At 42.2% G+C, this 15,630-nt stretch overlaps 1 long non-coding RNA gene across 2 annotated transcripts in view; it reads left to right on the forward strand.

Annotated features, from left to right (window-relative positions):
* LOC146822291 (uncharacterized) overlaps positions 1 to 15,630 on the forward strand; it is a 211,675-nt gene that overhangs the window by 185,467 nt on the left and 10,578 nt on the right. The window contains exon 3 of one of the 2 annotated variants that reach the window (XR_014962827.1): positions 14,386 to 14,494. The exons of the other annotated variant lie outside the window; for it this stretch is intronic. This is a non-coding gene — a long non-coding RNA (uncharacterized LOC146822291). The remainder of the gene's footprint in view (positions 1 to 14,385; positions 14,495 to 15,630) is intronic. 2 annotated transcript variants of the gene reach the window in all.

The raw sequence follows: 15,630 nt of genomic DNA on the forward strand, positions 1-15,630 counted from the left end.
GAAAGGAGGGAAACTGAACTAGTCAGTTGGGGCACCACTGGACCTGAGGGAGTCTCTGCCGGAGCGTAGGCGGTTGGGCCTAGGGGAGAAACCTACACTACTGGGACTGACTGAGCTAGGCCCTGCTGTACCCAAGTTAGATGAGGGACTCTGCCAGCCAACTGATCTTCCCCAGTGAGGGGGAGCCCAGGGGACCAACTCCAGTGTGCTCCAGGGAACCATCCTGCCCTTTTATGCCTGCCAACTCAACCCTTACTCTGCCCCCCCAAGAAACTGCAACTGAGGCCTGCCATCTTTCTTCCCTCTGAGATAAGTGCTGCCCTGAAGACATGGGCTGATCGTTGTGAGCCCCTACAGGAACTACAGGTAAAGCGCTGTGCCCACCTAGCACTGTACTGCCAGAACTGTGCCCCTCCTGGGAAATAATTTGTCTGTGCTGCCAAGCGCTGTGTATTCTGAGCGCTGCAAACTCACCACTGCCGCCGCCCAGGATGGGGCTGAACTACCGCTGTACCCCGCATGATTTGACTCTCAAGCACTGTGCGTTATAAGCGCTGCAAGCCCTCGATCACCGCCGCAGCCCAGGTGCCCGCGATCTAGTGCTGTGCAGTGGGAGCGCTATCCGCCAAAGTCACCGCTGTGGGCCCCTGCTCAGCTGAGGGAGAAGCGCTCACCTGCTGGGGATCACCGCTGCGGTCCGGGCACTGTGGATGCGGATCGCCGCCTGCGCTGCTGACGTGGGTTCCGTGTTTGGCCGCTATCGCCGAGTGTGCCGTGGGCCTGAGATTCACTGCCGCTCCCAGGCTCCTGAAGCCTGGGAGGGCCGCCGTGGCAGCGAGGAAGGCCGCACTACGACCGGGCGTGGTGTCGTTGGCTGCATCGAGAGGCGGGCGCCGCTACCCGAATGGCTCCCGCTGCCCAGCCCCTCGAAGGCTGCAACCTGATTGGCTCCTGGGCCCCGGGCAGTAGAGGAAGCCCGGAGCCCTCTGGGAACCAGGACTGTGGAGCTAGAGCCCTGAGGAGGTCTCTGCCGGCCTGAAGCGTGCTCCGCCCCCGGGTGAGGCCCCGAGTGAAGAGATGAGCGGGCCGCCTGGAGGTTGGGGGTTGGGGGCACGAGGTGCTCGTTAGCGCCGGTGCACCATGGAACTGCCTCCAGGCCTGCAAGAGTGACTGGTGAGTGCGAGGGGAGCAGGGGCTGCGTCCACGCCCCTGCATAACCGTTACCAGCGTTCACTGTCAAGTGAGGGGGCCGCCCAACTTAACTGAAACTCTGCCTGCATCACCTTTAGCTTGAGGGGGATTTAGGGTACTTAACCACTGCCCAGAGTACTATCCCCCTGCGGAGAGACTGCGCCACTCCACCCCAAAGTGTTACCCATACTGAAGGTGCACCCCAGTGATGTCGTCTGGATTGATAACATTGCAGAAAGGTGGCATTCATTTCCTCTCTACTTAGGGGATGTTTTGGTGTGATATGCCCGCTCTGATGTTCCTAAATGAATGTGCATTTGTTGGGGGGGGGCTAAAAGGAATTACCTGTTGCCATGAGTTTGTTGTTACCATCCCCTTGAAGGACTTTATGCCTGTTTTGTGCCGAAATGAATTCAAAGTTGCCCTGAGATTTTCTGCTCTATTTACCTGGATGAATTAATTGTTATCTTGAGATTCACTGATCTATTGACTCGAATTAACTTAGTGTTGTCTTGAAATGATCTGCCTTATTCCCGAAATGAATTGATTTGCCATGACTTGAGATAGATAAAAGATCTTATTTTACCAAACAACCCGGTGTGGTGTCCTTCATTGTGTGTGCATGGCTGAGTCCGGGTGAGTGAGTGCTGCACAACCGCTTTACACATTGCCTTCGGGCGCCTTCCTACCTCACGCCAAGCTACCACGTCGGAATTGGTGACCCCAGTTCTAACAAATGGTGAGCAAAAAAACGATGGATTTTGGTCCAGATCTCTGTACTGGGGTGAATGTATGACATTGTTTTGCATTCTGTCCATCAATTGTTCTTTTTGCATTTGTCACCCCGAGTGGCATGTGTATGCCCAGACGTGGGTCCCGTGCTCTCCATGTCACTGGAATCAAGCTCTCCTGGCTGATGAGGGCTGAAAGCCCGAAACCGGTCCGAAGATGCTTGTTTCCAGTCTAGGGAGGACCTGGCCTGGCAGTTCGGGCTGGACAGTTCCCATTGGGCGCAGGGTCAAGACTGCTTTTTATAAGGCTGGGTCCAAACTGGAATGGCATGGTGAGCAAAAAAACTATGGATTTAGGCCCAGATCTCTGTACTGAGGTGAATGTATGACATTGTTCTCCATTCTGTCCATCAATTGTTCTTTTTTCATTTGTCGCCCCGAGTGGGACGGGTATGCCCAGACTTGGGTCCCTTGCTCTCCATGCCACTGGAGTCAAGCTATCGTGGCTGATGAGGGTTAAAAGCCCAAAACCGGTCCTAGGATGCATGTTTCCAGTCAGGGGAGGACCTGGCCTGGCAGTTCGGGCTGAACTGCTCCCATTGGGCGCAAGGTCAAGACTGATTTGCATATGGCTGTGTCCAAACTGGAATGGCATGGTGAGCAAAATAAAAATGGATTTAGCCCCAGATCTCGGTACTCGGGTGAATGTATGACATTGCTCTGCATTCTGTCCATCAATTGCTCTTTTTGCATTTGTCACCTCGAGTGGGACGGGTATGCCCAGACGTGGATCCCATGCTCTCCATGCCACTGAAGTTAAGCTATTCTGGCTGATGAGGGCTGAAAGCCTGAAACCGGTCCTAGGATACTTGTTTCCAGTCCAGGGAGGACCTGGCCTGGCAGTTCGGGCTAGACTGTTCCCATTGGGTGCAGGGTCAAGACTGATTTGTATATGGCTGGGTGCAAACTGGAATGGCATGGTGACCAAAACACGATGGATTTATGCCCAGATCTCTTTACTGGGGTGAATGTATGACATTGTTCTGCATTCTGTCCATCAATTGTTCTTTTTGCATTTGTCACCCCGAGTGGGACGGGTATGCCCACATATGGGTCCTGTGCTCTCCATGCCACTGGAGTTAAGCTATCCTGGCTGATGAGGGCTGAAAGCCTGAAACCGGTCCTAGGATGCTTGTTTCCAGTCTAGGGAGGACCTGGCCTGGGAGTTCGGGCTGGACTGTTGCCATTGGGTGCAGGGTCAAGACAGATTTACATATGGCTGGGTCCAAACTTGAATGGCATGGTGAGCAAAAAACAATGGATTTAGTCCTAGATCTCTGTACTGGGGTGAATGTATGACATTGTTCTGCATTCTGTCCATCATTTGTTCTTTTTTGCAAGTATTAATTTGATGGCATACCAGCATGGCACAGAGTATTGGTATTGTCATCATGAGGAACTGAAATGTATGTTGAGAAACCTGGATGACCCTACTTGGCTTCTGACAATCAGTTGTGCCGAGTACATGTGGCATGATCTGCTTGAGAGAAGTGAACTCAAACATTATGGATATAAATTTGAAGACATGAGGAGAACTTTGGATCTGTTAATGTTTGTAGATATTTTAACCACAGGTTTCAAGTTATCCTGTCTTTCATCTGCAACAAACCAAAACTTCCTCTTGTTGAAGTAACTGAAAAAGAGTGCCAAGCTAGAGGTGCTCCTCATAATCACATGCTACTATGGATAGGAAATGCACTGAAATTTGGAACAGACAGTGATAAGTCTGTACTCTCTGACAAAGAAGAGTATGTGGAATGACCCATCCCGAAAGACAGTGATGAAAAGTTCTGAGTCACCAAGTTCTGTGCTTTCAAACAAATGGATGTGGGAAATACTGCCATCACAAATACAGATACAAAGGAAAATTTTACACAAGATGTCGATTTGGAGTCCCACAACCTGTCACTTCCCAAGTAAAAGTGAACAGCATTTTTACTGCAGTCAGACATATACTGACCCGAAAATCACTGGAAAAAAACATACAACCGCAGAGGAAAAGAGGCTGTAACTCAGTGATTCTTAAAATGTGGAATACTAATATGGATGCACAGTTTGTTGCAGATAACTCCATCGCTGGTGCTCAAAATGTCATTTCATGTATTACAAAATCAGAGGAGACAGAGCTCAAGGAAATGTAGGAGGAGTTTCCAGCAAAAAAGACTCTAACCAAAATGTTGTACAGCTTCAGCCTAAAAATGCTTTCCCATAGACATATAGGGTCCTATGAGTGGTATGATAGGTTGAGCATGACCAGTTTTGTCTCAAAGTCAAAGGGAATTGTTTGGGTAAGTATAAGCCTAGCAAGCACACAAAATAGAGTGTTGAACTCTCTCCCAGAAATTTAGTACCGAGCAGAGTTTGACCCATAAATTACAGACATTGTAAAATAAAATATGTTGGACACATACTATCTAAGAGGGAGTCCACATCTAGAAACCATTTGTCTTTATGATGTACTTCATCACTACAAATATGGAAGCAATATAACAGAAAACATAGAAGAAGGGAAATATGCAGTAGTTGGATATGATGGTTGTTTGGTCAGACACGCAAAAAGAAATCTAATTAACCACTGAAAACTTAGTTGCCAAACTCCAGACAAAAGTGAGTTTTTCCATTTGCCACTTCTACAAATATTCATGGTTTGGCGTGTTGAATCAGAATTATTATTTGGAGACTATGACTGCTACGAAGATTATTTCAATATTGTGAAAGATAGTATTCAGTGTTCAGTCTTTCCAAACTATTTGCAAATGTCAAGCGATGATATTGAATAGAAAGGATACATTGCTGGTGAGAAAGCTAAGGAGAGTTCACAAAGCAACCAAACGTTTGGACCACTGAGTCAATATCCTCTTGGACAACCAATTCTTGAAAATTAAGCTGCAATGAACCAGGTGGAAACTTTAGTGGAACAAGCAAGACAGGAAAGAGTTGATTTGGAACAGAATGACATTTACATAGAGTTAAAAGTGCTAGGGTTTCTCCACGAGAAGAAAGTATGTAAATGCTCATCATTTAAGCCAATACTAGTGTACATCAGTGGTCAAGCTGTCACTGGGAAGAGCTTTTTGATTAAAGTTCTCATCACTTACCTACAGAGTGCTACAGTATCAAATGTATCTTGTGCAGTAACAGCATTAATCAAATTAAAGGAATTACTTTACATCAACTACTTATGCTACCTGTTGAACATGACAATAAACTGAAATACCAGAAGTTATCTGGTGAAGTTTTTCATGAAGTCTCAAGATAACTAAAGAAACTAAAGTTTTTAATCATTGATGAGGTGAGCATGGTCTCAACTCAATGCTTGCCTTCATACACTTGGAATTGCCACAGATTTTTCAAGCATGTTATGCCATGCTGTTTGGAGGAAAGCATTTAATTGTCTTCAACCTACCCCATCAAAGGACAGCCTGTTTTGAAGACACTTCTCCATGTTAAAACTCAGAATTCTTTGGGAGGTATTGTCAATGCAAACATTTGGCTAACCTTCCAGTACAAGCAACTAATTACAATATGCTTCAAGCATCTGACGTGGAATATGGAAATATTCCGAAAGACATTAGTGTAGGAGTTCTGACAAAGGAGGGGAAACATTCCTTAGAAAGTTGTCTTATCAAGAAACTATTTTCCTCTAACAACTCAGCAGCACAGCTAATGTTCAATTTCATTAAAGAAAGGAAAACAATAGTCTGTTTAATGCCTACACTTCAGGAGTGCTCCAATTTTAATGAAGAATTACTAGAACTGGAGAAAGACTAATTTTTGGAAATTACAGAAATCAATAAAATGGAACACCAGGCGGTGACTGTACGGCTAAGTGGAAAACTACAAATAAAATTGGATTTATTGGAGAAATCTGTATCCAGGACTACAGGATTAGAAAAGTGTTTACTCGTATGCAAAAACATGGTTCACAATTTAAATGTTGAAAAAGAATTAGTAAATGGTTCAATAGGTAAAGTGATTTATTTAATTACTTTTTCCAAATAGAGATGAGGTTGAATACCTAGCCATAAATCTGATCAGATTGATGGCGTGAAGCAAATTGGATGATGTGTTGTACTTTTTTGCTTATAACAGACTTATATGTCCAGCAGCAGCAATTCCCACTCTCTCTAGTGTATGATATAACTATCCATAAAGCACATGGTTAGAAACAGCTTTTATTAATTTTGTTAGTCCCTTATTTAAATAAGATATGTCATACGTAGCATTGTCACGAATTAGAACATTGTCCTGTTTGTTTTTGATGACAGGAAAGTTAGTGCCTATACAAGTTGTGTCAGAGAGTGCAATCGGTTAATAAGTGTATACGCTCTTCATTTATGACAGTATCCCATTTATGAAAAATGGCTGATCTGTGCAAAACAGAAGCTTGTGAAAGAATCTATGGATGTTGTTGCAAAGAAGGAAAAGAAGGAGAACAAGGAAGGTGTTATGAAGAAAAAACTGGAGAATGAAGGAGATATTTTAGGGTACCAGTTATCAAACCCTTCTGGTGTCAACTGCTATGCTATTTTTGTTCTCAATGTACTCTTTCATTTACCACATCTCATAAATGCAATTCAACAGAAACTACAGAAGAGATTATATTTGTGACTATGTGGTTGGCTGCAACGTTTACACAGTGATAGGACTGTAATATTTTGCGCCTTAGTCATTCATGATCTAGTAGATATTTTCAGTGGATCAGTAATATTTACTCACGGCAGTCAACAAGATGCACAGGAATTTATAATGGTCATTCTTGGAGTACAAGTAGAAGAAAAAGAAAATATAGACATCTCATTTGAACTGAGTCACACATGGAACCATGACTGTGAAGATTGTTTTTTCAAGTCTACGACAAAAAATCTGAACATTTTCTGTACTTAACACTTCCAGATTTCCAAAACGTATCTTTTGACAGATTGATCAAAAGGCTAACCAAAACATGACAGACCCAAATTGTAGATCAGAAGTTACATCTACATTGCATATATGAAGTAGTGGAAAATACCTTATATTAAGGCTATAACGAGGCAGAGCAGATGGATCTAAATTCAAAACAGAAATTAAAAACTTCAAAGCTGGACAAATATAAGTTTCTGGAAGAACATATACTTCTTTTTCTATCAACTTTCATGATGGAGTTCTTATACCATCTGGACACTATACTGTCTATTTAAAGAGTAAACCCGTATGGATTGAATGCAATGACAGCAACCATTTCTTTCTTCAACAAAAGTTCTAAGTATGATTACTTTTTAAATAGGGGTATAGGGTATTTGTTTTACTTGTATAGTCAGTGTTTAAGACATCATTCGGCCTACCAGGGGTGATGTTTTCAAAATGGTCTCCAATATTCAAGTGTGCTTCATATCTTTTAGTAGTCTTATACCACTTCTAATATTATGAGAGTTATTTTAAAGAAATGTTTGTCAACGTTAGTTTAGTAATTATAGGTAAAAGAATTAAATAAATAATTGTAGTGAGTGCAATACATAGTGTCACTTATTTGTACTGTGATGCTGTGTAGTTCTAATTTTTTTTGCACTTTTCAAGAATGATTCTTTAATCAATCAAAATGAATTGTTTAGCTAATTAAAACCTTAACAATAATTTATCGCAATACAACATAAAACATGATAACAGGATTCTTTAGACAGTACATCATTTATGGTGTACAAGTGTGAAAGCTGAGAACAGTCAAAAAAGGAAAATGAAATGTTTACTAAAATTTGATATTCTATTACAGCATAAGCAATGTAAACGGTTTTGTTTATGGAATTTTCTAACTGTAATACTAACTTACATTTATGTTCTTTTTCAACAGTGGCTGGAGTCACACGTCTTTAGATGAATCAACGTACTGGTAGTGCTATACAAATATTTCTAAGACGTACCCCTGGAGAGGGTCTTGATGCTTAAAGAGCACTTCACATGTTATGCCACCACTTTCCTTTGCCTGGAGGGGATGATAACATTTTTTAATGCAATTGATTGCCACTTTGCCGGGGGTTGCTTCATAATAAATAAACTATCTTACTAAAAATACAAATCATTTTTTTTAATACATACAGTTGAACACACTATATGAAATGACATACAAAATAATACTGACAAGCAGTATTACATAGAACAATATTTTCTAAATCAAAATTCTTTACAGCAATATTAAAAACTACACTTAGAATGATAATATTTCCTTCTATATACCTGTGCTCAGAGTGGAGTGGCATAGAGTGCAGTGGCATAGAGTGCAGTGGTGCAGAGTAGATGCAGTGGTACAGAGTAGATACAGTGGTGCCAAGTGAAGTAGTGTAGCACCGAGTGCAGTGGTGACGAGTAGAGTGCATTTTCATAGAGTGCAATGACAGTGGCAAACAGTAGAGTGGCGTTCAGTAGAGTGGCAAAGAGTGGGGTGGCAGAGAGTGGATTGGCATAGAGTGGAGTGGAATTAAGTAAAGTTGCCTAGAGTTGAGCGGCATTGAAAAGAATAGTGTAAAGGGGAGTTGTGTAGAGTGGAATAATGTATAGTGCAGTGGCGAACAGATAAGTGACTTTGGGCCCGATTCACAAAAGTAATCTGAGACAAAATCCTAACTTTACAACTTTCGGTATTCACAAAAGGCATTTCGGAGTAGTTAAGTTAGGATTTTGTCTTACGTCCTAAGTTTTGGTCTTAAGACAAAATCCTAACTTAAGTTTAACTTAAGTTTAATTTAGGCTTTTGTCTTAAGTCTGTCCTAAGTTTTGGTTTTGAATAACCTGTAGTTTTCTGGCGACATAGGTAGGACTGCCTAAATAGAGTGAATTACAGTAATCACAAGAGTGTTAGGCATTGTACCACTATTCTCCAGGAAGCCATTTGGGCATCTTTCTGAATGGCTCTTACTGGACCAAAGCATGTCTCTGCCACTTTCTTGGCCTGAGATCTTTGTGAAAAAATACTCCTAAGCTTTTTACTTCTGATTTAGGGGAAGGCGGTTCACCCAGGTATGCAGGCCAGAGGAAATGGTACCAGAGAGATAGGTTGTCCCCAACCTCCATGACCTCTGTCTTACCACCATTTAGCTCAAGGCAGCTAGTTGCCATCCAGTTGTTCACTTGTTCAATGCAGGTAGAGAGTTTCTCCGCTGTTAAGCTGATATTTGGTGCCAGAGAAAAGACAATCCGGGTGTCATCGGCATATGACCCCTATATTGAAGCCAGCTAAACAGATGATACTGGCTAACTGATGCAAACACACATTAAAAAGAGTGTGGCTGAGGGATGAGCCCTTGGGCACTCCACATTTGACCTGGTTGACCTCCAACAAACAGGGTTCTTCCCTCATCTCGAAGTGTCTGTTGTTAAGAAATAAGATCAGCCATTTCAATGTCTTGCCCATGATACCTAGGGCCTTGAACCTATGTTGGAGAGTAGAATTGGAGACTGTGTTAAAAGCTGCTCTCAGATGAGGAAGAATGACATTCCTTTGTCTAAGGTTCTCTTGAGTTCTTCAATGGCCAGTAAGAGAGCTGTGTCAGTACTACATCCAGTTCTGAAGCAGGTTTGTGTTTGGTGCGGGAGGTTATGGGTTTCCAGATAATTGGTCAGCTAACCATTGATCTTTCTGACACTTGAGAGCAGAGTTATTGGTCTATAATTCTCTGCCTTGTTAGAATCTAAGGAAGGCTTTTTCAATAGTTGACTAAGGATCGAATGCTTCCAGGAGTCAAGGACTGTTCCACTTTCCAGAGATAAGTTATACCCAATCGTCTACGCTGATAGTAAGACATTCTTCCTTTCTGCAAGATATCTATAGGAGCAGTGTCCAAGGGGTTGCCAGACTTAAGGGTATTCAAATGCTTCCCAGATAGCATTAATGCATAAACCACGCAAGGCCACATAAGGTGGCCATGTGTGGCTTGATAAATCAAACGCATGAGTTGTGTCACTTTTGCACCATGCTTGCACACTGAAGGACGGGGCCCTCTAGGGCCACGCGGGTTATATACAACCACCTGCTATGCCTTCCCAAAATGAAGAGTCGGTCAGACATTAGAGAATATAAACTTACTTAATTCGATTTTTTACTCTGCAGAGGAGCTCAGTCAGGCCTTCACCCTAAGATGTCTGCCGAGGAGACTGACTCCCCAAGGTACACTAATACATAATAAACCCTTCTGGAGACTTCGGCCTGTCTCTAATGGAAAGTTACTAGCTTGAGCCGGGCATGGACAAAGGAGGTACAGAGAGATGAGCCAGCACCTGCCAGAGGGGTGCACTATCAGTATTCAAGGCCACTGTGCCGAGTCTCAGCATTTCCTAATGTGGGAGCAGAGCTACAGGAAGAGATTGAAATGTACAAACAGAATAACAGTTCATCAGCAAGTCGAGTTACAGCCTTGAACAGGAGAAAAAATAATAACAAAGTACAGTGATCTGCTGAGTGAAGCGAGTTAGAAAATAAGGCCTAACATGAACACAGCCTAAGCAGTCTTCCGGGGGTTGCGAAATTCAAAATGGAGTCACACTGGCCAGCTAAAGCTTACATGCGGCAAGGACAACACAGTGGGTTACATAACGTGAATACAAATGGCATCAATTTAGCCACACATTGCTAACCTAATATAGCATAACAAGTGCAGTATAGGAAGAGGGGATTTCAGACCTAACAACCCCATTGCATGGTGCAAGAGTGATGCACCTCTTTTATAAATATGCCCCCACTCTTCACTACACTTCTGGACCTGTGGATACACTGCCAGGAAGAATTAGTGTTGTGCTGCTGAAAGTACTGACACTCTGCTGGACTGCTAGCCTGAAGGAGCTACTGCCCATGATGCTGGCCTGCTGCCTTCTGCCCTCTTGGCTGGAGAGGAAGAACTGTACCTTCAGCCTGTCTTGAACTCAGGACTCCAGAGTGACTCAAAGGGCAATTCTGCTGGCCTCCTGATCTGAGCTTCAGGAAAATAAATACTTCATGAACAACTCCTGTCCCTATCATCTGCTAGTTCCTGACTCCCAAGTGCTGCCACTCAGATCCTGGACCTTTGGTGTTGCTCTTGAGCCCTTGAAATCAAGATTTCAGACTCTGCACAACCACAAATGGATCAGTTAACACCAGAACCACATCACTTGCACGTAAAATCAGTGCGAGCCGCCGCCAGACCGTCTCTTCACACAGCAATGCATCAATTGCTGTAGAGGACCGCCAATGCAAGGCTCCAACCAACCCATTCATGATGCCCGACCTGCTCCATGCGTCACACTGACCACCAGTAGTGACACTCTCCTTGCTCCCTGAAGCCCTCTCCAATGCGACCGGGACTCTTTGCACAAAACTTGAGAAGATAAACATTCAGCTGGACTAATCTTGTACTGTATCCGACCCGCACTCCATCCCGGTCAACCTGAGCTTTTGACCCGATCCAGTGAGATCAGATAGCAGCAATTGATGCTTTATGCTTATAGGTGCTCTTTTTCGTTTTTTTCTTTAATATCTCATAACTCTGTTCTACTTCTTATTTGTATATATTACATTACATTCTTTATTTTCTCACCTGATGTGGGATCTTTTTGTGTGGCGTTTTCACAGTTTTAATGTTTAAAATGTTGCACAAATACTTTACACATTGCCTCTAAGTTAAGCCTGACTGCTCTGTGCCAAGTTATCAGGGGGTGAGCACAGATTAATTTTGGGTTTGCATGTGCCTTACCCTGACTAGTATTGTTGTTGCTACTTCGCCAGGCCTTACACCCCAGCCAACCAGTTACCCAATTTCTACCAACAGTTATTATTTTAAGCTAGTTAATATATACTTTTAAAATCTGTTGGCTGATTTAAAAAACAAACAGATATTATGTCAAATCAAACAGTTTGGATTGGGGCAGAAAATAGGCTGGGGCACCAAATTAAAAGTGGCGCTCCCTAGTGAATTAGGTAGCTAAAAAAGTGCCCCATTTTTGCATTTTGGATAGTTTTGAACACGCTGTATAAGCAGTTTTGCAAGGCACAGAAGACTGCATAGATTTAAAGTTGCTGCAGAGAATGTTTGAGTCATAACCAGGGAAATCATAAACAGCCAAATAACAACCTCACACATTGACCTGTCAGACCAGTCCATCAGGTACTGCTTGTTTGCTCAATAGGCCAGTCCAACCCTGGATTTGAAAAAGGGTTCAGAAAAGACTAGACAATTGATACAAACCATTGAAACTGCCTGTGCAAATACACTTTTTCTTGGTGGAGAAACAATTTTTCCTTATGGAGAATGCTCTTCATGCACAAACCCATGTGGAGATCAATTCCCCTTCCCATCCTTGAAGGGAATTTACTGAGCCTTTGGATGGGGTCAATCTTCCAACCATTTCTAGGGTGAAAGGAAGTCTGAAAGGAGTCTGGGAATTTATTACTGTGTATTTCTCTGCACTCAAAGTGGAGATGTAGACATTAGTACTTATACTTATATACACCAGCAATCCTTTTGTGAAATCCTACAGGCCAAAACTACCATTGCAAAGTCTTTTTCAAGTATCCAAAAGATATTTTGTGTACCTAGTGTATTTAACAATTCTATCATAGAGAGGCAAATAAGTGCCTTCTATCTGTCTCACAACATTTGAACCAGACTGTTCTGATAGCTGCATATCTATTTCTTCTGTATGTTATGTACAGAGTTTGTCAAGAATTGGTCTATTAAAAACATATTTTAACCTTTAAAAGTGGAAGAAACATTAGTAACAGCAAAGTTACATACCAAAGAGATCAAAGTCTATCCTACATTTTCCAGACAAATTAATTGGGGCTTCCACTACGCCTCAGCTCTCATGAATGTCGCTCAAAGAAAATATGCAGATTCTACATTCTTGAAAATGGTAAAATTGAAAAAGAAAATCACAAAATACAATTTGTGTAATTCATTGCCCAAGTGAAGAAGAGGACTGCCCAGCAAAGTATGTCCATTTTAGGGATACTCAACACAACAAAAGTGTTATGGACCATGCTTGAGTTGATCAAACATGTGTCTTGAGATAGCAGTGTGGACATAGTCTTGTTTAAGAAAAAAACAAATAGGGAAATACACTAAACTCATGTTACATAATTAAAAAATATGTTATGGTTTCAACTAATTACAATGTCAGTCTAGTAAGGCTGTCTTTTTTTGCCACTTAGTTATTATATTTGCTGTACTAAGTTAGGGAAGGTGCTATTCACTTTTGATGAATCAACTGCTTTGTTACAGCTTAGTTGTTTCTAATCTTGCACAGCACACCATTGCCTGTTGGTTATGTTTGAAGGCATACCACATATATTCATCCATCCATACTTACATAAATGAATGCATACATACATACACATGTGCATACAGCTTTGAAACTCTGAAGCAAATGTATGTTCACATATTCATCGTAGTTGTTTTACACTCCCTCACAATGCCTCCATTTCATGTATGTCCTTGATATGCCGACTTAGTAATTACAATTCTTCCCATCAGCATTGCAAACAATGACACCATCTTACCCGCTTGCCCCACCCTTTTTAAATCGAAACATTTTTGCTGGTACATCTATGGGCAATGCAAATGATTGCCTCCACTGATCAATTTGTAAAACAAAAAGCCATAATCTACAAAATAATTATACAACCTGCTCCCCCTTGAACTATTACTACAAACTCACCCTCTCCTACCATATAGGTATCAATATGAAATTGTTTTACAGATTTTTGCGATCTCAGTTTGATAATTTTATTAAAGCCTGAACTCTTTCAATTTTGAAATCATTAAAATCAATGTGTTTTTTCAACCACAATATTTCTTTTGGCCATAATCAATATGATCTATGCTGATACCGATAGTTTGTAGAACTAGCTTGGCACACCTTGGCATTTCTTGTGATTGCTTCAGTGTAAGCATGTTCATGGAGGATACCTTATTTTATAATCATAGAGTTTTCTTTGAGCACAATATTCACACAACTAATGTATTCATTAAATAATATTTAAAGGTATGTGTGTAGCAATCAGTTAACTTCACAGACTGCAGTGTGCTTTGGCAAGTAACAAGGGTAACAAGTAACTTTATCATAGGGTGTAAGAAAGTTTATTCATAAAGATGGATGGATCTGTTCTTCTGAAGATCTCAGCTCCCAAATGTAATCTGTTATCACATGCCATAGTTGATCATTTTAATTAAATTCAGTCCCTTATAATTTCCTCATCTTGTCTCTCTTTCTCAAATTGGAGCGATCTAAAACAATTTTCAGTAAAACCTTTATTATAACTTGGATTAGTTTCGTAGTATTTCGCAGACATAATATGATGGATTAATAAAGTGACTATATTTGCTGTCGGTTTTTTTTTGTGTACAAAAGTAAGACTTGACTGTCAGTGCTAAAAGCTCACTCTTCACTTTTTGGTCAGGAGCGGCACTCGTATGTCAGCGGGGACGCCGCTCCACGCCTGCAGCGTCAATCAGCGTCACTCAGATGCTACTTAGTAGCAGGCTGGAGCGGGCACGAGGAACTATGATGTAAGGCTTTCTCGCTAGGTGTTTTTATTTGACCTGTGTATTGAATTTGAATTGTGTTTCCTTGGGGGGCATTTTAAAAGCTATTTTAAAGGAGGATTCAGGGAACCAAATCATTTTTAACAAACTCACTTTTCCAAACTGACTGATAGAGCTAAAAGCTCACTCTTCACTATTTGGTTAGGGGTGGCACCCGTATCCCAGCGGGCCGCCACTCCATGCCCACAGAGTCAATCAGCGTCACTCAGACGTTACTTAGTAACAGGCTGGAGAGTGGTGCAGCCAGCACGCTGCCGGCACGCCAAAGACAAGCCAGTCTGCGCCCGTCCACGCGCTGATCACGTTCAGCACCAGCTATGCTGCCGCTTTTGGCACTTCCAAAGCGGAAAGACTTTGTTATACGTGTGAAGAACTATTGATCATTGGTAAACAAACCACTCTAAGGTTAGAAACCACTAACTGAGAATCGTTGTGGCATGACATCTACAAAGGACAGATTAACCTGTGGTTTGCTGAATGCTAGATCTCTCCCTAAACATGCGGAAGAAATCAACATGTTGCTTGATACTGGGAAGTTCGATGTACTGTTAATTTCAGAAACCTGGTCTATGGGGGAGTCTCTCTCTGACCTGGTTAAGGCATGTCCTGATGGGTTCAAAGGGTTCCACAAGTCACAAATAGGTAAAAAAGGGGGGGGCCTAGGCATTCTCCACAGAGATAGTTTGGAGTTCAAAATCTTCCTCACAGATGAAGTAGAAGGGATAGAAATGTTAGGATTTCAGTTAAAGGCTCATGAGAAAAATATGGCTCCAGGCATCCTCTGTTGTAGGCCACCTACCACAGTAAGATCTTACCTTCCCGCTTTTCTAGATAACATATCTAGTCTGTGGATTACGCATAATAACTTCTTCCTGCTGGGAGATTTAAATTTCTGGGCAGAAGAAGGCCTATCGGCAGCATATAAGGAGCTGCATAGCACCTGTGAAACAATTGGACTTAAGCAGCAGATCCATGGCCCCACACACTTAGCGGGCCATACTCTGTACCTTCTTTTTTCCCCCTAAAATCTGACTTCTGTTGAGGAAATTACCCCTCTCTGCTGGACTGACCACTCATTGATAACCTTTTACCTGCAGCTG

Source organism: Triturus cristatus, chromosome 6 (assembly GCF_964204655.1).
Source record: "Triturus cristatus chromosome 6, aTriCri1.1, whole genome shotgun sequence".
NCBI lineage: Eukaryota > Metazoa > Chordata > Amphibia > Caudata > Salamandridae > Triturus > Triturus cristatus.